The sequence below is a fragment of the Hypanus sabinus genome, chromosome 28 (genome assembly GCF_030144855.1).
Source record: "Hypanus sabinus isolate sHypSab1 chromosome 28, sHypSab1.hap1, whole genome shotgun sequence".
NCBI lineage: Eukaryota > Metazoa > Chordata > Chondrichthyes > Myliobatiformes > Dasyatidae > Hypanus > Hypanus sabinus.
In genome coordinates, this window is record NC_082733.1 from 19,941,247 (window position 1) to 19,964,126 (window position 22,880).

Genomic DNA, 22,880 nt, shown 5'->3' on the forward strand with positions numbered 1-22,880 from the left:
ATGTGACCATGTGGGCTTCCTTTGGGTGTTCTGGTTTCCTTCCACAGTCCAAAGATGTACCGGTTGGTAGGAGGGTTAATTGGTCATCGTAAATTGTCCAGTGATTAGGTTAAGGCTAAATCGCGGGTTTGCTAGCCCACCAGGTTTAAAGGGTTGGAAGGGCCTGTTCTGTGCTGTGTCTTAATAACTAAATAAATGTACCAAGCTACAGTGAATACTGTTCATACAGATCAAATCGTTACAGAATGCATTCAAGTAGAACAAGGTAAAACAATAAATGCTGTACACAGGTGGGAAACAATGATTATATGATTCTAAAGAATGGTTTGAGTAAATAATATTCTTTCTGGGGCAAGTCTAGAACAAAGTGGACCTTCACAATAAATCTAGTCCATAACAAAATGATGTCAGACACCCTCCTTCACAAAAATAGTCATGAAAATATTATCCTCTTTTGCCGATCATCCACAATACAACTCCAGTTCAGCTTAGGTGAAAGGAAATACTTTAAGCTATGATTGACAGATTTTTGTCAGCTATGGGATTAAGGGATATGGAGCCAAAGAAGATAAGCAAAGTTAAGATACAGATTATCCATTATGCTCACAAATGACAAAACAGACTCAAGGGGTTGAATGGCATTTCACTGTCTGGATATAACTCGGAAACTGTGCAGCTCAGGTAGTAAAGGTTGGGATGAGTTGTTCATCGATCCTGAAAATTCATTTGCAAATATTTCATCACCATTCAAGGAAACATCATCAGTGAACTCTTAATTTGTGGTGTGTCCTCTGAATGCTTGGTCTTTATATACTTACCGATCAGCTAATTGTTCATCATTACAAAATGTCAAAAGTGATGTATAGAGTGGTCTCATCAGAGACTCTGTGGCAAACTCAGTCTGTCATCTGGAATTTAGCTCACATTGTCTTATAAAGAAGATCAAGGTCTGCATGTATATTCACAGAATTGTTTGCAGAAAATCATGCTTCTGGGAATTCCCTTGCATGCTGCATATTTGCTTGTGCCATTCCCTTCACTAATGCCCAGTTGAGTCTGTGCCCCTCTTGACTTTCATGGGTAAAGACTTGATTGAGTTTGATCGGCTGATTGGTAAATATATAAAGGCCAATCATTCTGAGGACACACCACAAATTTACAGCGCACTGATGATGTCTCCTCGTATGTTGACAATGAATTGCCAAGATTGGAGAACAACTCATCCCAACCATTTCTCTGTAGCTTTGGATAATTATGAAAAGCTTACCTGTGGCCACCTTTAAATGCATTTTTATTCATAATGTTTGGGGAAAAGCAGGATGAAATTCTGTGTTTAGGCAATTAGAAACCCTGTAGTTAAACATTGTAGTTAAATAGCTCAATTTTACCTTAGATTACAAAATATGAATATTTCTACTAAGCATATTATGGGTTAGAAAGGGTTAAGTAAGAAGCCACTCACAAAGTAAGTAATTGCCTAGACTTAAATCTCTTTCTCTTATACATGCTTTTCAATTACTCTTTTGCTAGTCTATTCAATCCTTACTCTTCCAATCTCCTTACAATGAGTTATCATTGGCTGCCATTTTAGCACTCAAATGCCATTTGTCTTATTGAAATATGGTCTAAGCCCCACTGAAGTGAACAATCATTCTCCTTCAAATATATCAAAATTCACTAAAAATATCCTCTCTTCTCAATGGAAAACAGGCTGCAGTTAGTGACAGCTTAGAGTAGACAACGGAATAAATCTGTGCAGTAAAAAGAATTAAAGGATACTAACTTTGTGCAAAATTGGCTGATATGTAAATATAATTATTTAACTATAAACATGTTATGTAACAGAAAAATATGATAGCATGTAAAGAAAGAAAACAGTTTTGAATTTTAACCTTGCGAGTATTGCATGATTTTTTGCTTCATGATTGCATGATTGTATGCCTTCAGTTTGGAATTTTAACTCATCAGTATTAGGTTTTTTTCTGCAGTAATTAACGATGGAACATTTCACAATGGAGTTTTATTATACATGCCAAATGGTTTCCTATGTATCCCTTCAGACTCCAATGTTCCACTTTTATTATTTTCTTTAATGTATTGTATTTATTGATTAAAACTCTTCAAAGTTAGTTATTTTCATTGTGCATAAAACCTGTGCTGATTATAATATGTGATAAGCTCTGATCACCTTTTTGTGACTGGAAGATTTGACTGATTCAAAGGATATCGGTAAGAACAATACAAGGCAAAAGAAGTGACTTCAGTATGTTTAAAATTAACATCAAATATTAAGTACCGCCCCATGCTAGAGAGAATATATGCTCCATGCTAGAGAGAAAGATGTGTAATTAGTCCTGTTTTAGTAGTATAAAGTATGGTTAATAGAGCATCGCCTAACAAATTAATCAAACTATTTAGGCAGATAAAGAAGTAAACGTCTTTAATATTTCAGCAATATATCCATACCTTGTTCTTTGTTTATATAATCTGCCACACTGAAACATTCTTTGTTATTCAGATATAGTACTTAAAAATACTCTGTTGGGAGACCTTGTCCATAAACTATAAAATAATCATCAAGCAGTACTGCAGATGCAAGACAATTACACGCCTCCTCTAGTGAACTCAAAGTAACCTTGGTCTCAGATATGAATATTCACAAGTGACCTGTTATCTTTGACATTAAATGGCAATGAAATAACATAGCTCTAATGCAGCTTGTACAAGATCAAACAAACTAATGTCAAATAGAAGAGATCTATTTAAGTCAAGGGTTGTTTGACATAAGAGTCCAATTACAGTATTCTTCACCACTTCTGATCACGTGAGCACAACAAATATTGATTTTAGGCTGGCTATGTATATACTTTGGATCCCAGTCGTAATGAGAAATATGGTCACCTCTGAACTGTGCCCTTTAACACGGTAATGCACTCTTTTCCGTTAAGTGGTCCATTGCCATCAACAGAGACAGGAAAGACAAAGCTCTATGTGTGGTTTCCAGACAATCGACCTGGAATAAGACATTGAATGTCCTTCATTTAAGGGAAGAATATGAAAAGAGAGGCCAGTTACTACGAGGCAAAAAAAAACAAATCACGTGTCCTATGAAAGAGTAAAGAGACCCTCAGCATGACTGCTTATAGTTGGCTGAAAATTTCAGTTATAAAAATATAGAACTCAAAATGCTATTTTGGAGCAGTTCCAACTTTGTTCAGTTTTCTGGGTCATTAGCAGGCAGCCTGCACTATTCAACCCTGTTGAGTTTTAAAGGCTGTTTGAGTGTTCTGAGTTACCTTGTAACACTTAATTGCCTGCATCAGAAATAAACATATTTTGCACAGAAAGCCTGCTCCAGTAATCATAAAAAAATCTCTCACCATCATTTAAATCAAGCATCCGAAGTGAGACGAGCTCAGGAATTGGCTGCATTTGTATTTCTAGAACTGGACTTAAGTAGTTTGTTCATTTGTTTATCGGACATTTGTATAAGTTAATGACTTTTATTATTTACTTTATTTATTGAGATACAACACAGAATAGGCCCATCTGCCCTTTGAGCTGTACCGCCCAACAATCCCCAATTCAACCCTAGCCTAATCACGGGACAATTTGCAATGACCAATTAACCTAGCAATCGATACGACTTTGGAATGTGGGAGGAAACCGGAATGCCCAGAGGAAACCCAGGAAGAACATACAAACTCCTTACAGACAATGATATGTTATGTAGTCCACTTGATTTCAATTTGTAGGGATTGGAATTAGGATTATCATATTTTCATACTTTATCAAAGTTTATAACATTTTAGTTATATAAATAGCATTAGACAAACACTGAGTTGTTTACCTTGTTTCATTGATCCTTACATTGTTTCATTTTCAAATTTCATAACATCATATTAAAAATAGTCTATGAATTTAAAAGTTGAGTGTTGCCTTGTAATATTTTAGTTCATCAAAATATGTAATTTATTAAATTACATGGAGTTACATTGGTAAATATGAACTTCAGGCTCGGAATGATTTTTTTTCTGCATTCAATGTAACCTAGGATCCTAATTATAAACCTAAAAATCCAAATTACAGATATCTTTCAGCTCAGTGAAGATAACTTGATTTACCTCAGTTTTTTACTCTGATTCCTAAGGTATTTCTTTCCTAAAGAACTTTTAATAAAAGATTCTATTTAACTTGTTTGGTTGGTAGGAAACAATTATCTTTTCTATAGTATAGCACTTAGGAAGATAAATTGTCATGAAACTTAGCGTGAGGATGCTAAATTTTAAGAAACAATAAACATAAATGGAAATTGATGAAGCATTGTAGATGCAACGAGCATCATTTAAGTATTCTCAATATGAAGAACAATTTTAAGTGATTTATAGATACGGTCATATTATATATGTTCACTGATACACTGATACATCAAGGAAGACAGATTGAATCCTACAGAACTGTAAGTCAGATTGCAGAATGGTATGTGCATCACTTAATGTTAGGCTAACATCCCAATTAAAATACAGGGTAGATATATAATTACCTCTTTTAATAAGAAATATAAAAACAATATTGATCTTTATAATATATTTTTAAAATAGCAATTTCTTCTGATTTCAAACCATGGGTTTTAGAGTTGGAATGCAAAAGCAGTGTAAGTTGTAATCTATTTACTTGACAGATGTGTCTACATATCTGGAGCAACATGGTTAACTCTTAACTGACCTCAGAAATGGCCTAGCAATTCATTAAGTTCAAAGTCAATTAGGGGTAGGCAATAAAACACTGGACTTGCCAGTGATATTTACACCTCACTGGGCAAACAACATTATTTGCTTATTTGAGTTATCACTTAAGGACATAGAGATCCTCCCCAATTTTGAACACCCAGCTTATGGAAACCCATGCATACAGATGTGTGTTTGGGAGACCATTGTGAAAGAAGGGTGGGAATCTGGCAGCTTCTGCAGAGCTGCGGGCATCTTTTGCCAATTAGTAATGGGGCATATTGGTGAGTCTTTTATTCCCAGTCCCACTCCACACCCAAGATGCAACTATTGGGGGCTGGGACCAGCAGAGCTGGGAGTGCTGGTTAGAATCATTCACTCACTCGTTGAGATAATTCACAAAGATAGAAGTTCAAAGTAAGTTTATTATCTAAGTACATATGTGACACTATATACAACCATAAGGTTTGTTTTCTTGTGGCATTCTCTCTATATCTAAGAAACATAATAGAATCAATGAAAGACTGCATTCAACAGGACAAACAACCAGTGTAAAAAAGGAAACAAACTGCAAATACAAAAGAAAAAAAAACAGCAGTAAGAAATAATAAGCAATAAATATCAAAAACATGAGATGAAGTGTCCTTCAAAGTGAGTCCATTGATTGTGGGGACAGTTCAGTAATGGGGCGAGTGACATTATCCCCACTGGTTCAAGATCCTGATGGGTGCAAGAAATTTACTGTTTCTGAACCTGGTGGTGTGCGTCCTGAAGCTCTTGTACCTTCTTCCTGATGGCAGCAGTGAGCCGAGCGCATGGACTAGATGGTGGGAACCTTTGTTGATGGATGCTGCTCCCCTGCATTTTGGGTAGATGTGCTCAATATTGGGGAGGGCTTTACCCATGATGGACTGGGCCATATGCAGTCCATTTTTTTAGGAATTTCTATTGATGGACATTGGTGTTTCCATACCAGGCCATGATACAACCAATCAATATACTCACCATCACGCATCTATAGAAGTTTGTCAAAGTTTTAGATGTCATGCTGAATCTTCACAGACTTCTAATAAAGTACCCTAATCACAGAACAATTACAAAGTGCTTTCTTTGTAATTAAACTTGCATGCAGGGCCAAAGACAAATCCACTAAAATAATAACACTGATAAATTTAAGGTTGATGACCCTCTCCACTCTTATCCCCAATGAATGCTGCTTCATGAACTTCTAGGTTCCTCCTCCTGAAGTCAATAATCAACTCTTTGGACTTTGTGATATTGAGTGAGAGATTGCATTTGTGGCACCACTCCAGCCAGATTTTCAGTCTCTCTCCTATATGCTGATATGTCACTGTTGTATATTTAAGATTTCAGTAATATTGTTAATATATTGTTTGATTAAACATTCTTTTTTATTTAGTACATGAATGGCTTATGTCATCACGTCACCATGTTATAGGTTTATGCCTTACTTAAAGTAATTAAAACAAGACTAAAATTACATGACTCCATGTTTTCTTTTCAACTAGTTTTATGTTTTACAGTTAGAAAACATAACAGTGGTGACAAGGAAGTTCTAAACTAACCCAAGACGGCTACCTACCCATTGAAGTGCAGCACGCCATTCAAGTGAAGAAAAAAGCAAAAAGCTAAATAGTCAAGTTAAATAACAGAGCAGTGCATGTTTTCTTCAGGAAAAGAGCTGGCTGAGTTAAATGGCTGAAAATTGAATAAATTCACGGGTGTCATAAACATTGAGTATCAGATGATAATCATAAATATTTAAAAAAGCAAAAACGACTGGATATATTGGAAAGATAGATGAATTTGAATGCACAAGAGATAACTGAATGATATATACTGAATGAATTGAGCAGTATTTTGAAGCAAGTAAGATAGCCAATGGAAAGCAGGTACCTGTTTTGCTGAGTACATTGGGTTTAAAAGCATACAGTTCATTCAGTAAACACAAAGTACACTGCAGATGCTGTGGTCAAATGAAGACGTACAAAAAAGATGGATGAACTCAGCAGGTCGGGCAGCATCCATGAAAGAAGCAGTCAACGTTTTGGGTCGAGACCCTTCGTCAGGACTAAAGAAGGAGGGGAAAAGGGCCCAATAAAGAAGGTGGGAGGAGAGTGGAAAACCAATCAGAGGAAAGATCAAGGGGTGGGGGAGGGGAAGCAGGGAGGGGATAGGCAGGAGAGGTGAAGAAGGAATCTAAGGGGAAAGCACTATGGGTAGTAGAAGAAGGCAGAATCATGAGATGCGTGATGGGCAGCTGGAAGAGGAGGCAGAGTGAAGGTGGGATGGGGGAAGGGAGAGGGAGGGAATTACCGGAAGTTGGAGAATTCGATGTTCATACCAAGGGGCTGGAAACTACCCAGACGGTATATGAGATGTTGTTCCTCCAACTGAACTTTGGCCTCATCATGGCAGTAGAGGAGGGCATGTATGGACATATCTGAATGGGAATGTGAAGGAGAGTTGAAGTGAGTGGCAACCAGGAGGTCCTGTCTGTTGTGGCGGATGGAGTGGAGGTGCTCGATGAAGCGGTTCCCCCAATTTGCGTCAGGTCTCGCCGATGTAAAGGAGGCCGCACCTGGAGCACCAGATGCAATAGATTACCCCAACAGACTCACAAGTGAAGTCTTCCCTCACCTGGAAGGACTGTTTGGAGGACCGCTTCGTCGAGCACCTACGCTCCATCCTCCACAACAGACAGGATCTCCCGGTTGCCACTCACTTCAACTCTGCCTCTCATTCCCATCTAAATATGTCCATATATGGCCTCCTCTACTGCCATGATGTGGCCAAACTTCGATTGGAGGAACAACATCTCATATACTGTCTGGGTAGTCTCCAGCCCCTTGGTATGAACATCAAATTCTCCAACTTTCAGTAATTCCCTCCCACTCTCTTTCCCATCCCACCTTCACTCTGTCTCCTCTTCTAGCTGCCGATCACCTCTCATGACTCTGCCTTCTTCTACTACCCATAGTGCTTTCCCTTTAGATTTCTTCTCCACCTCTCCTGCCTATCCCCTCCCTGCTTCCCCTCCCCCACCCCTTGATCTTTCCTCTGATTGGTTTTCCACCCTCCCCCCACCTTCTTTATAGGGCCCCTGGGCCCCTCCTTCTTTAGTCCTGACGAAGAGTCTCGACCCGAAACGTTGACTGCTTCTTTCAACAGATGCTGCCCGACCTGTTGAGTTCATCCAGCTTTTTTGTACATCTTGATACAGTTTGCTTAGAAGTTTGAATGTTCTAACCAAACCAGCCAAAGTAAGCTTTTCTGATATCATGAAAATGATGCAGAAATACTTAGAACTGAAACCATTGTTAACTGCAGAATGCTTTAGGTTTCATAAGTGGAATCTAAAGGAAGGGGAGACTATTTCAGCGTATGTGGCTGAATTGAAGAGATTGTCCATTGATGGGCTTAATGGTACACTGAGAGGTTGCTTAGTTTGTGGAATCATACAAGAAAGCATTCAAAAAAGGCTCCCAACTGAAGCACAATCACATTTAAAAAACCACAGCCAGAGACATGAATGAGTTGTAGTCAGGAATGAAAGTGAGCGTGAACAAAACTGCAACATCTAAAACAGGGGTTCCCAAACAATTTTATCCCCAAAAAACTTAACCAAACAGGCTATGGACCTCAGGTTGGGAATCCCAGCTCTAAATAGAATCCTGGATGGCTAAAAAAATTGTGTTACCATTGTGGCAGGGGCTCACATACACCAGACCAATGGAAATTTAAAGGAAAACTTGCAGAAATGCAGCAATGTATGATACATACAAGGAGCACATTGGGCAGACAAAAAAAATGGACTGTACAGTGGAAAGTTAATGCTAAAAAGCCAAGTTGCAATTTCAAAAATAGCACAAATCTGCCTACTGTTGATGACAAATTTGATAAAAATGAGAGAGACATAGGACTGCATAGCCTTCAGATTTACTAAGTCAAAACCAACCAGAGACAAGCAATATGGCTTAGACCAGAAATGAACAGCAATATAACAGCAACATGAGTTTGAATGGCATTTCATAGACACTGAACTTAAGACTGCAGATATCTAATTAAAAAGTTATACTGGAGAAAGATAACTCCTGAGGGAATGACATTTGTAAAAGTGAAATACAACATTCAACAGCCACATTGGGCTTGTATGTGGTAAAGATAAGAGGACCAGCATTATGGGGTCATGATTGGCTGAGGCAACTACAACTTGACAGGAGATCTAGACACAATTTACATGCCATATCCCCTGCAAAAGATTCAACTGAAGGTGAACTAAGAAAGGGACTGGATGATGCCCCAGTAGTGTTTGAGAATGGCATTGGAAATTCGAACAGATGAGGGTAAAATAGCACCAGATGAAAATGCTGCACCCAGGTTTTGCAAAAGCTATCCAGTTTCTAATACCATCCGTGATAAAGAACCAGTGAGTTAAACTGCATGGAATCTGAAGGAATTCTTTCCAAGGTTGAGTGGAGTAAAGGCAGTGGACCCAGTGGCCAGGAAGAATAGGTTTGTCTGAATATTTAGTGATTTAACATCACCATTAGTCCAGGATTGAAAGCATAAGTGTGTGTCTTGCTTAAAGTAAATAAAACTAAGTTGAGAAATCTGAGTTGAGAGTTAAGGGGCAAAAACTTAGGGGTAACACGAGGGGGAACTTCTTTACTCAGAGAGTGGTAGCTGTGTGGAACGAGCTTCCAGTAAAAATGGTAGAGGCAGGTTTGATTTTGTCATTTAAAAAAAATTGGGTAAGTATATGGACAGGAAAGGAATGGAGGGGTATGGGCTGAGTGCAGGTCGGTGGGACTAGATGAGAGTAAGCATTTGGCACAGACTAGAAGGGCTGAGATGGCCTGTTTCCATGCTGTAATTGTTACATGGTTATATGTTATATGATTAAGCTTGCATGAGTTACTCCCAGCTCTGTGTTTTCCTTTCAATTAGTTTTATGCATGGTAGTTTCAAAACATACCAGTGGCGCCAAGGAAGTTTTAAATGAACCCAAGGTGACTGCCTACCTGTTGAATCATCCTGGGATGGTTGAATTAAGAAAAAAGCACAGTGAGAAACTGTTGAGTTAAAAACAAAAAATGAGCAGCTCATGCTTTCTTTGGAAAAACAGATGGTTGAATAAAAAGAAATGCAGGAAATGGAATAAATTCATGCATTCATAAACAGTGAGTGCTGGGGGATAATAATCATGAATAAAAAAACAACAAAAAATGGCTGGCTACATTTGAAAGATAGAAAAGTTCAATTGCATAAGGGATTATCGGATATTGTACACCGAGCAAATTGTGCAGTATTTTGAAGCATTTGCAATAGCCAATGTAAAGCGGGTGCCAGTATTGCTGAGTATATTGCATTTAAAGGCATAGAATATGCTTAGAAGTTTGACTGCTGTAAGCAAATCAGCCAAGATGAGCGTTGCTGATATTGTGAGAGTAATGCGGGAGCATTTAGAATCAAAATCATTGTTGATTACTGAAGGCTTTAGGCTTCATAAGTGTAATCAAAAGGAAGGGGAGTCCATTTCAGCATATATGGCTGAATTGAAGAAATTGTCTGAGAATGGTCATTTGAGTGTTGGGCTTACTGATACACTGAGAGGTAACTGAGGGGTAAAAACAGGAGGGCCAGTATTGTGGGGGCATGATTGTCTGAGACAACTACAACTTGATTGAAGATCTAGCCACGTTTTGCATGCAACATCACCAGCAAAAGAGTCAACTAAAAGCACATTAAGAAAGGTACTGGATGATGCCACAGCAATGTCACAGAATGGCATTGGAAAACTCAAACATATCAAGGGTAAAATACCACACCCAAGTCTTGCAAAGCCCATCTGTTTCATTACATCATCCATGATGAAGTTACCAGTGAGCTAGATCACATGGAGGCTGAAGGAACACTTTCGAAAGTTGAGTGGAGCCCTTGGGCAATCAATGGCAGTGGTCCCATATCCAAGACTGCCTGGATCTTTGATTATTTTAAAGTCACCATCAACCCAGTACTGAAAGCATAAAGTATGCTCTGACCAGGATAGAGGATCTCTTTGCAAATTTTACTGGAGGAAAACTCTTCATCAAAATGGACTTAGTTTAGGCCTACCTATAGGTAGAGATGGAAGAAGAGTCCAAAGTGTTTATCACCATAAACATTCAGAAAGGAACTTGATGCTATAACAGGCTTATTTTTGGAATAGCAACTGCATCTGCCTTCTAGCTGAAAGCTACAGGCTTAGTGTTGCAAGGCTGTCCAGGCACTTTGTGTTATCTGGATGACATCATTGTTACCAGTAAAGATGACAAGGAATGTCTCCAAAATCTCAAGGCAATGTTAAAATGATAAGTCATGCAGTAGCGGATGCCACAAGGAAAAAGGGCATGTCACAGATGTGGTTCTTTTTAGGATATGTCAATTACTACTACAGGTTGTTGCCAAACCTGGCTACTGTGCTACACCCTTAGAACCTATTATTACAGAATGGAGAGAGAGTTTATTCTCATTAGTGATCATCAACCACTGCTGTCCATTTTGAATCTACAGAAGGGTGTTCCAATAACAGCAGCAGCATGAATGCCGAGATGGGCTGTGTTTCTTGGAAGACACAATTACAAGATTGAATTCTAGAGGGCAACTTATCATGGAAATACTGATGGAATATCTTGGAGAAAAGAGAAAAATAGTGTACAAAATTGTAAGAAACACTTACTGCAGTTGGAGAGTCAACTTTTGCAACCACCACGGAGCAGGTCCCAGATCCTAAAATTGTTTCACGGCCACAAGTGTCACCTACCAAGAAGTTTCCCAGAAGGAAAGACATTATCCCAAAGGATAAGAAAAACTCCTAGTGATTAAAGTTTACTATGCTGTGCATATCTTGTATAGTAGTTGTGTGTGTATATATATCTACACACACACACACATACATGCAACTTATTTATGTAGATAATATGAGATACATTCTATATTGAGTTTATAACTAAGCAGGGAGGAGTGTTGTGTATTTTATATTTCAGTAGTATTTGAACAATATTGTAAATACGTAGTTTGATTAAGCATTCTTCTACCGCCTTTTATTGGCTTTCCTCTATCATGTCCTGTTTAAGTCTAGAGAAAATAAGAAGTCGGATATGGATACATCCTTTAAATTTGAAGAAATCTAGTGACATTTTATTCAATATTTTCATGTGATCTGATTTTTGTACTGATTCTCTTCCAGCTATTTTTTCAGAACCTTGGATTTGATCAGAGAGTCTCTCTTGTTTTGGTTTTTCTCTCAGGATGGACTGCCCAGTCCTTTTTTTTCTGTTTAGAATAGTGTTTTTTATCCTTTTCATTTATAAAAAGTTTTAATAGTTCTTTCTTTCTTTATAAATTGATAAGAGGAGTATTATACATTCTACATCAAATTTATACTTTGTAGATTAACACTATGTGTGATTCTGATATTGCTTATTTTACCTTCTGTTTATACTGCAATTGACATATATACCAGAGATGTTCTCCTCCTGCTTGTATATGCATTTATTTTAAAAATTCAATAAAAAGATTGAAGAAAGAAAGAAAGAAAGAAAGAAAGAAAGAAAGAAAGAAAGAAAGAAAGAAAGAAAGAAAGAAAGCAAGAAAGCATTATTGTTAATATAAATAAAGCCTCATGGTGCAGCCATGCTAATGGTGATTGTGGAGGAGGTGTTATTGCCAGTCTGAGCTGATTGGCATCTACATGTGAGGAAATCGAGGATCCAGTGACAAAAGGAGGAATTGAGGCCAAGATTTTGAATGTTATTGATGAGTTCATTAAGGTCATCTGGCAATTCTTCTTGTGCTTGCTCACTCTTCCTTCACAGCTCTTTCTGTGATCCTTACCCACACTCTTCTCATTTCCAACTTACAAACAGCACAGGTTATGAACATTTCTCAGTAATGGAACCCCATTATAACCCAGCAACTGTGGAGCTCTTTACCAGATGTGCTAGTTGCAAGGGGGAACATGACTCCATGCTTGTGGCTGGTGTTGCATATCCTGGGCCTGGTTGATGACTTGAGCTATTGACCGATAGCTGATGATGCAATCCAAAAAAGGGAGGATTGTCTTGCTGACATCAAGTAGGCAATAATCAGATTCCAATAACGTAATGATTCAAGAATTGAACACAGGTTAACAAGAGCAAGCATTGCAGAAATTCTGAGGTAACTCTTGCCACATGAGTATAATTAAGTTATAACTGCATTATATAATAAAGACATACCATTCATGAAAATAAGTTTAAGGGACGGGGGAGGATTATAACTCACTACTACCCTTTTAGAAAATTGAATGAGTGTTTCAAACTGACATGTCAATTCCTCTTCTCTTGAAGAGATTAAAGGCAGCCAGTAACTCTACAGTATCTGAAGGACCTTTGAATGAAAAGCAGTAGAATGAATTTAGTGTCAAATAGAGAAATCTACTCAGTCCATTGCTAATGCCAGATGTGAGTTCCATGACCAGTGTCACTTCATGGGTCAATAGCCACTGTCATGCTGAGTTTCTGGTGATCTCATGTTAATGCAATATCTTTTTGAAAAACCATTTGTACCTGCATCCACCCAGCCATTCAGACAGTTTACTCCAGATCAGATCACATTTCTGCAGCAAGAAAAATTCTCCTCATCTCCCTTTCGGATCATTTCCAGATTATTTTTATTTGTGATATGAGGTAATATGAAGGGCATAATTTTAAGGTGATTCAAGGAAAGTATGAGGGAGGGGTGCTGCCAGAAATAGCTGTTATTAGACAGAGAGTTGTGGGTGCATAGAATGCCTCTGACAGGGGTGGTTGTAAAGGCGGATAGATTAGGGATATTTAAGAAACTTTTAACACATAGATGATAGAAAAATGAATGAAGCTGTAGGAGGAAAGGGTTAGATTGAACTTAGAGTAGGTTAAAAGTTCAGCACAACATCGTGGGCCAGAGGGCCTGTACTGTGGTGTAATGTTCTCTTTTCTATGTTCTATGTTAGTCTTTTTTTTTGTGATTCAGCAGTATCCTACACTAGATTGCCCAAGCACAACAATTTTCTACAAGAAGTCATTAGTTTGGGCAATCAGCTCTCAAATGATTTTGTGTACTTGTTAATTATAAAGTTCATAGAGCAAGGACAATCAAGTGGCTTGAAATGGAGAGTAGAGAAGTAGGTCAACATGACTTTAACTGCCCACATTTGTAGAAAACAATAATACAAATGTAGATTGGGCACCCCCCACACAACCCAACAACCTTGCCTTCAGTTCTGATTAATGGGGTGAAGATGGGATTTGTTCATAATGAGATTGCACATAAAGTAAGGTTGATGAAGGGTATACAGTTAAAGTTTTTTGGATTTTCTTTCCAAATCATACTTGCATAGAGATTTTGCATTGCCTGCTTTCCAACAGAATAGTGAGCACAGTAATCCTATCACTTGATAGGATTATTATTGGACTTTACATTAATACTGTACGGTGTACATTATTGGACTGGTAACCCGCCCGGTGAATGTGAATCCTCTCATAATTGCTCAGTTTGAGCAATTCAGTTCAAATTGGAAAGAAAATATTAAAAAGAAATATTGGTATCAGTCAAGTTATTGACCAGCTACTAAACTGATATAAAATCTAGCTGATCCTTTAGGGAACTTAAACTTTGCATTGATATTTGACTTTGTCTGTATTGTTGCATCCCAAAATGACCTTGGAGTGGTCCAGAGACCATATACTTCGGTAAGTTGTTGCTACATAGCTGTATGTAGAAATATTGTCTCTTGATAAACTTTACATGAATACACACCGTTTATTGTGTCTCTAAAAGTTTTAACATACGAGATATTAATTTGCTGATGTATTTGTTGTATATTTCCAGCATCTCCCACTTACCTCAATGCTCTCCATTAGGCTATGCACCCTTTCATTGACATCAGAGGCTCACACCTCCTAATGTACACCAGAGATGAGGAGGAATTCCTTTTGCCAGAGGAGGGGTGAACGTGTGGAATTCATTGGTATAGACAGCTGTGGAGGCCAAGTCATTGGGTATATTTAAAGCAGAGTTTGATATGTCCTTAATTAGTAAGGGCATCAAAGATTACAGGAAGAGGGCAGGATAATGGGGCTAAGAGCAATAATAAATTGGCCATGATGGAATAATGGAGCAGATTTTATGGATCGAATGGCATAATTCTTCTTCTATGTCTTATGTCCTAATCCAATCCCTCTCAGCTCAGTGATTTATATTGGTTACAGGTTAAGCAATGGAGACAAAAGAATTCTGTACAATTAGGAAATCTGGAGCAACATTCACAAAACACTGGAGGAACTCAGCAGGTCAGGCAGAATCTACGGAGGGATTTGAATAGTTGATATTTTGGGCCAGAAATGTTGACAGTTTATTTCCCTCTATAGATGCTGCCTGACCTGCTGAGTCCTCCAGCATTTTGTGTGTGATGTTAAGCAATGTCTTGGTTTCAAAATTATTATCTTTGTTTTTAATTCCATTCACGGTCTTACCCCTCCAGCCTCTAGCCTTCTATGGTCAATGGCCCCACACAAAAGAGTACTTTAAGAAAATAGTCCATGTTGCCTCAGATCACTTATCATTTGGTCTCTGCTAGACTAAAAAAACACACTTAGTTTAATGTTACTGATTCACCAGCATCGCTTGACATTCTGGCTACTGTCACCAGTCTCAGGCCCAGTTGTCCAAAACCCTGACTTCCCCAGTACCCTGATGCATTACTTCCTTCCTCCAAATTCCCAGTCGCCTATGCTCCCAGATGCAAATGCTTTAGCTCCTAAACTCCCTGACCTCAGCTGTCCACACATCTCCCAATATAAACTGTTCTACCTTGGCTGGGCAGGATTTGCCATCTCCCTACACAAGCTGGCAAATCCTGGCATGCAAATCATTCCCTCCTACCCAACAACAGTCAATCAGACATTCTCAATCCTTTCTTCAAACATCAAAAACATTTACCAAAGAATTAGCCTCAAAGATTCCTTCCATTTGCTGTGGTGGGTGCACAAATGAATCAGTTTATAGAGCTCTTCCCAATGTTCCAGTTGCATACCATTTAATGTATGATACATAGGAATTTACTCAGAAGGAGAATAGCATCACATAGGTGACTCACTAATCCATCACAAATCCCCTCCCTCATTTGTGGAAGTGACTGCATTTGCCCTGTCATTCACCTCAGAACCATTAAACTGGAGTGGAAACAGATAATCTGTGATTCTGAGGAACTATCTAAGTAGAAGAACAAGGAAATATCTATTTATAGGTCTGTTTCTGCCAGCTTGAATGAACCTGCTGTTGCTATCACTCTATTACGTCAATCTGGCTCCGCTATACTATCCTCACGTTCACCAGAGTGGATTGATACCTTATAATCATAAGCCAATCAAAAACTCTTGATTCCTGAATTTAATTCCACAGAAAGTCACACTAAATCACCACATCCTCTTACAATGACCTTCACAAGTTCATGGCTTCCACTGCCTCCAATTTAAAATTCTTTTTGCAAACCTTCCAAGATATCACTCGTAATTTCTTTTACTTCCACACTCACTCTAATACCCAGTTTATTCTGAATCCGTATCCTAATGCTTTCATGCCTCTTCACTCAGCTTTGCAATCCCTTTAACTATATTACAACTTCCTCACACAACTCTTCTATCATTGCTTTTAGGTGCACAAGAGCATGAAAATGTGAAAGTAAAAGTAGGTGTGGCTCTGCCAATCAATAAGCTTGCGACTTCTCCTTTAATTCAGACCAATTTTCCTGCACTTCCCTGTCCAAGGGAAAAAATCTCCATACATCTCACACATTAACCAATCCTTTTCATCCTGACGTTGGCATTGATAGTTGCTACTTACATCAATTATCAATATTCATTTCCTACTGCTTACCATTTTATGAAGTATGTATAGATATCTGAAATGAAAGGCTTGAAATGCTAAAGGAAAATATGTTAGCAATTTCAAGCATCAAAGCTGCTTACTAAAATAAACTAATACATTGTTGTTGGATATATTGTACATATAATGGTTGTATTGTGGCGACCTACTTTCTGCACAGGCCAACTGTCTCACAAATAGCCAGCGCGCAGGGGCAGACTTTGGTACTGCACCTCTGACATCATTTCCGTCCGGAGGGGGCAGGCGCTAGGGATTAAATGCCAGCGCCGCAAATTTCAAAAAACTAGTCTCGAAACGACTTACCAACTGTGTGTCATTATTTCAGCGCTGTGTGTAGCACATCGCTATATTGGTGACCCCGACGGTCCAAACAAGATTTGGACCAAAGATGACCGACTCTTCATCTGTTCACGCAGTTTCACTAAAACTGCCAACTTTCTGGACGCTGCGACCACGCGTGTGGTTTAGCCAAGCAGAGGCCCAGTTCCAGATTCGGCAGATATCCTCTGATTCCACGCTTTACTATCACATGGTGAGCACCCTTGACCAGGAGACGACCGCCCAGGTTGCGGATCTCATACAGTCACCCCCGGAAGAAGGCAAATATGAAGCATTCAAGGTGCTGCTCATTGGGACCTTTGGCCTCTCACAGCGTGAGCGAGGTGCCTGCCTGCTTCACCTGGACGTCAGCACTGCCGTCAGCATTGATGAACGAGATGCTGTCCCTGGCTGACAGACACAAGCCCTGCCTCATGTTTGAGCAAGCGTTCCCAGAGCGACTGCCCGAGGACATACATATGCTGCTGGCCGGCGCAGATTTCAGCGACCCCCGGAAGGTGGTGGCCCGGGCAGATGTGCTGTGGAAACCAAGAGGGAAAGCGTGGCGTCCGTCGGTCAGATTACCAGGCCACGCGCCCAACAGCAGACCAGACCAGGCCCGGCAGGGGGGCTCACACAAAACAGAGGCAGGAGTGAGGAGGCCAGTGAACAGTGGTGTTTCTACCGCCAGCGGTGGGACACAAAACCCCACCGTTGTCACCCGCCCTGCAAGGGCCAGGGCCAGCTGCCGCTAATGACTATGGCAGCTGGCCACCAGGACAGCCTCTTGTACGTCTGGGACAAACTAGTCGGGACGCCGTTTCTTGGTTGACACCGGAAAGGAGATCAGCGTCTTGCCCCCAACGGGGTACGACATCCACAACAGGAAGCCAGGACCCACCCTGAGGGCTGCAAAATATGCATGATACGGACCTACGGCACCCGCACAGTGCAGATGCAGTTCAGCACCAGCTGGTTCACATGGGACTTCACACTGACCGTGGTGGCCCAACCACTCCTGGGGGCAGACTTTGTGCGAGCTCACAGCCTTCTGGTTGACTTGCAAGGGAAAAGACTGGTACATACTGAGACTTTCCAGGGGTTCTCCCTGGATGAAGCCAAGATGCCGGCCCCACACCTGGACTCCATCAAGCTGTCGGACAATGAATTCACCAGAATCCTGGCAGACTTTCCATCGATTCTGGCACCACAGTTCACGGCAGCCATGCCCAGACACAGGGTACAGCACCACATTCCGACCCAGGAACCACCCCTCCACGCCTGCGCATGAAGGCTTCCCCCCGGAAAAGCTCCACCTGGCAAAGGAGGAGTTCAAGAGGATGGAGGAATTGGGGATCGTACAGAGGTCCGACAGCCCATGGGCCTCCCCCCTGCACATGGTGCCCAAAGCAGACGGGGGTTGGAGACCATGCGGCAACTACCGCAGACTGAACGAGGCTACCACTCCAGACTGCTACCCCGTGCCGCACATACAGGACTTTGCAGCAAATCTGCATGGGGCAAGAATCTTTTCCAAAGTAGACCTTGTCTGGGGATACCATCAAGTCCCGGTGTACCCTGAAGACATCCCCAAAACAGACAGCACCCCGTTCGGCTTGTTCGAGTTCCTCCGAATGCCGTTCAGCCTGAAGAATGCCGCACAGATGTTCCAGTGGCTAATGGACGCGGTGGGACGCGACCTGGACTTTGCGTTCATCTATTTGGATGACATCCTTATAGCCAGCAGTTGTCGTCAGGAGCATCTGTCCCACCTCTGCCAGCTCTACTCCCTCCTGAGTGATTTTGGCCTCACGATCAACCCGGCCAAATGCCAGTTCGGTCTCGATACCATCGACTTCCTGGGCCACAGGATTACCAAAGACAGGGCAACACCTCTGCCCGCCAAGGTAGACGCGATCCACCGCTTTGCCCGGCCCAACACGATTAAAGGCCTGCAGGAGTTCGTTGGTATGGTGAACTTCTACCACCGTTTCCTCCCCTCAGCAGCCCGTATCATGCGCCCTTTGTACACCCTGATGTCGGGTAAAGGCAAGGACACTACTTGGGATGAGGAGGCCTCGGCTGCTTTCGTTAAAGCCAAGGAAGCCTTGGCAGATGCTGCAATGCTGGTGCATCCCAGAATGGACGTTTCGACCGCACTCACGGTGGACGCATCCGACACAGCAATCAGTGGGATGCTGGAGCAACTCATCGAGGGGCTCTGGCAACCCCTGGCGTTCTTCAGCAAGCACCTATGACCACCTGAACTCAAGTACAGTACTTTCGACCGGGAGCTGTTGGCAGTGTATCTGGCAATTCGGCATTTCAGGTACTTCTTAGAAGGCAGGCCGTTCACAGCGTTCCCGGACCACAAACCTTGACCTTCGCATTCATGAAGGTGTCCGATCCCTGGTCGGCTCGCCAGCAGCGACATCTGTCCTACATCTCCGAGTACACGACGGACATCAGCATGTCTTGGGAAGGGACAATGTTGTGACGGACACACTCTCCAGACCAGCTGTCCAGGCCCTGTCCCTGGGGGTGGACTGTGCAGCACTGGCGGAGGCGCAGCACGCAGACAGCAAGATGCCCAGCTATTGGACCGCAGTCTCGGGTTTGCAGCTGCAGGACTTTCTCGTAGGCCCAGGTGATAGGACCCTCCTGTGCAACATGGCTATCAGCCAACCTCGCCCCATCATCCCAGCAGCCTGGAGGCGGCAAGTTTTCGACTCCATACACAGTTTGGCACACCCATCTATCAGGACAACCGTCCGGCTGGTCTCCAGCAAATTCGCGTGGCACGGACTTCACAAGCAGGTCAGTGAATGGGCCAGAATGTGCGCGCAGTGCCAAACAGCCAAGGAGCAGCGGTACACTAAAGCCCCGCCGCAGCAGTTTGAGCCCACCCACCGGAGGTTCGACCACATTCATGTGGATATTGTAGGCTCCCTACCAGTGTCCCAAGGAGAGCGGTACCTCCTAACTATGGTAGACCGGTTCATGAGGTGGCCAGAGGTGGTCTCACTCACCAACACATCTGCCAATTCCTGCGCCCAAGCACTGATTGCAACCTGGGTACGCTTCGGGGTACCGGTCCACATTACCTCCGACAGAGGCACCCAGTTCACCTCCCACCTGTGGTCGGATGTGGCCAGCTTGTTGGGAATGCAGCTACACCACACTACTGCCTACCACCCACAGTCGAACGGACTGGTGAAACGCTTCCACCGTCACTTGAAATCGGCTCTCATGGCCCACCTGAGAGGACCTAACTGGTTGGACGAGCTTCCCTGGGTCCTGCTTGGAATTCGTACAGCGCCCAAAGAGGATCTGCGCGCCTCGTCGGCTGAGTTGGTGTAAGGTGCACCCCTGGCCATCCTGGAAGAGTTCATACCAGCTCCAAGGGGGCAAGAGGTAGAACCCGCAGCAGTCCTGGACAGACTACGCGAAAGGCTCGGCAACCTGGCCCCCGTGCCGACTTCACAACAGGGACGGACCCCGACCCATGTACCCAAAGACCTGCAGAACTGTAAGTTTGTTTTTGTACGAAGGGGCAGACACCAGGCACCGCTACAGTGGCCATACGAGGGGACGTTCAAGGTGATCAACAACAACAAGTCCACGTACGTTCTGGACATTGGGGGGAAAGAGGAGGTTTTCACGGTGGACTGACTCAAACCAGCCCATGTGGACTTGGCGCAGCCGGTCGAGGTTCAGGCACCACGGCGCAGAGGCAGACCTCCCAAACAGAGGCTGATCCAGACTGTGGACATTGGGGGGTGTATTGCTGGCTCTGGGGGGGGGGGGGGGGTAATGTGATGTCCCACTTTCTGTGCAGGCGAACCGGCTCACAAATAGCCAGCGCGCGGGGGGAGACTTTGGTATTGCACCTCTGACGTCATTTCCGCCCGGAGAGGGCGGGCGCTAGGGATTTAAATGCCTGCGCCACAAAGTTTGAATAAACTAGTCTCAAAACAACTTATCAACTGCGTGTCGTTATTTCAGCTCTGTGTGTAGCACATTGCTACACTATTCTTAATGTTATTATAACTAGTTTGTTGTACCGATATTCTTTTAGGCAATACCTATTTCAGCATGCCTTTACTGACATCCAATAATGGTCATTTGTGAACTTTACCTCCAAATGCAAGATACCAGTGAGGTAAGGACCTGCCCAGATATAATGAGCAAAACCTGGTCTAACTACTACTCATTTTATTTCAGTAAATACATAAGTAATGATATTTGCAGCTTTCTATCACACACCAGCTTTTTTTTAACAAGCTGGACTAGAGCCACACCAGGATCCACTTTTTCTAACCTTGCCTTTCTATGCGCAGGTCAATCATTCTCTGTGCATTGATTGTTATTAAGCAATATGCTCAAACTCGCCCACACTGGGAAAACTGTCTCATTCCAATGCTGCATTTTCAGTATATTTTTCTACTTATTCTAGACAGTATGATTTCCAATCAACACCCAGTATATTTCAATGACAGCTTCACATTTCACCAAATTTTATCCATGCAGGTGATATATTAGTTGCTGCCCTCATTTCCTGACACACATGCAATGGGATAGGGGCATTGTGACAGGGAATCCTTTCAGAATCAGTTTGAAATATTATTCAGCATCAAAATTTGGCCATTCTCTTTAAACAGTGGCATTTGTTTATCTTGAGATAAATACCATTGCTTTGTGTGGTATTTGATATCTTAATGCTATTAAATCTTCACCTTGTTACGTAATACCTATATTTATTTTGTAAAATGAATTAGTCTGCTTCAACCTTGATTTGCTTTCCTGTCACACTTTGTCAGTGTTAGTTTAAAAGTGAAGAATAACAGCTTTTGAACTTACAAATTTAAAATGGCACAATTTGAACTTTCTACACAATTTGACGTGAATTAAGATGCAATGAAACAAATTGAAATGATTCATATAGATCTTGCTAAAAAGTAATTTGATATTATGGTCACAATTAAGTGAATAAATCTAATAAAGATATATAAAAATAAAGGATTAACTCCTGCAAGCTTTAAGTACCAACTAACTCAAATAAATAACTTAATAAAGCTTTGAGCGGCAGAGTATATTTTTCATTAGCTGTTGTACATGTGATAAGATTGTGAGATGCCATTTCTTGACACATGAAGAGGATCAGAAGCAATAACTGAATGTGCACAGAAGTTTGAGTTGAGCAAGGCTGGAATTTTTTCAATGATCACAAAAGAGGGAACAGTGTATTCTTGAAGTTTTTGAAAGGCAATTCCAGCAGTCATGACTCACTTACCAGCCATCAAATGACTAAATGGTTGTCAGCACCCCTGCCAGATCCAGTTTATGACTCCAAGTTTGAACGTGGCCACATGACCTGAATCACATTTAGTTGGAAGTTTGTTCCAATTACTTATTTATTAGCTGAGTATTTCTATAATCTTTCATTTATTCCTTCAAATCTCTTTCTACTGTTTCCTTTAGTCAAAGATACATTCCTTAGCTATTAAGGTCTAAATGGCTTTCAATTCCTTTCAGGTAAGAGCTCAAAGTCTCATTTCAATAAGAAGCCTTTCCATGTGATTTTTCACATTCAATGCTCCAGTGGATATTAAAACTTTTCCACTTTTTAAAGCAAATCTGCAATAATCGTGTTGTTTTTATTATTTTAGAACTATTAATAGAAAGTCCATTATGTGAGTAGGTAGGTATTTCTGTAAGCTCTAACCAAACCCGTTGCATCAATTCATGTTCAACCTTGTTCAACCCCCGGACATATGATTACCTGTGGATTCTAATTTAATATTTTTAATTCCTCCTCACTGTCAAAATCATGGAGTGATTGTAGATGTATTTAACTCGAATGGG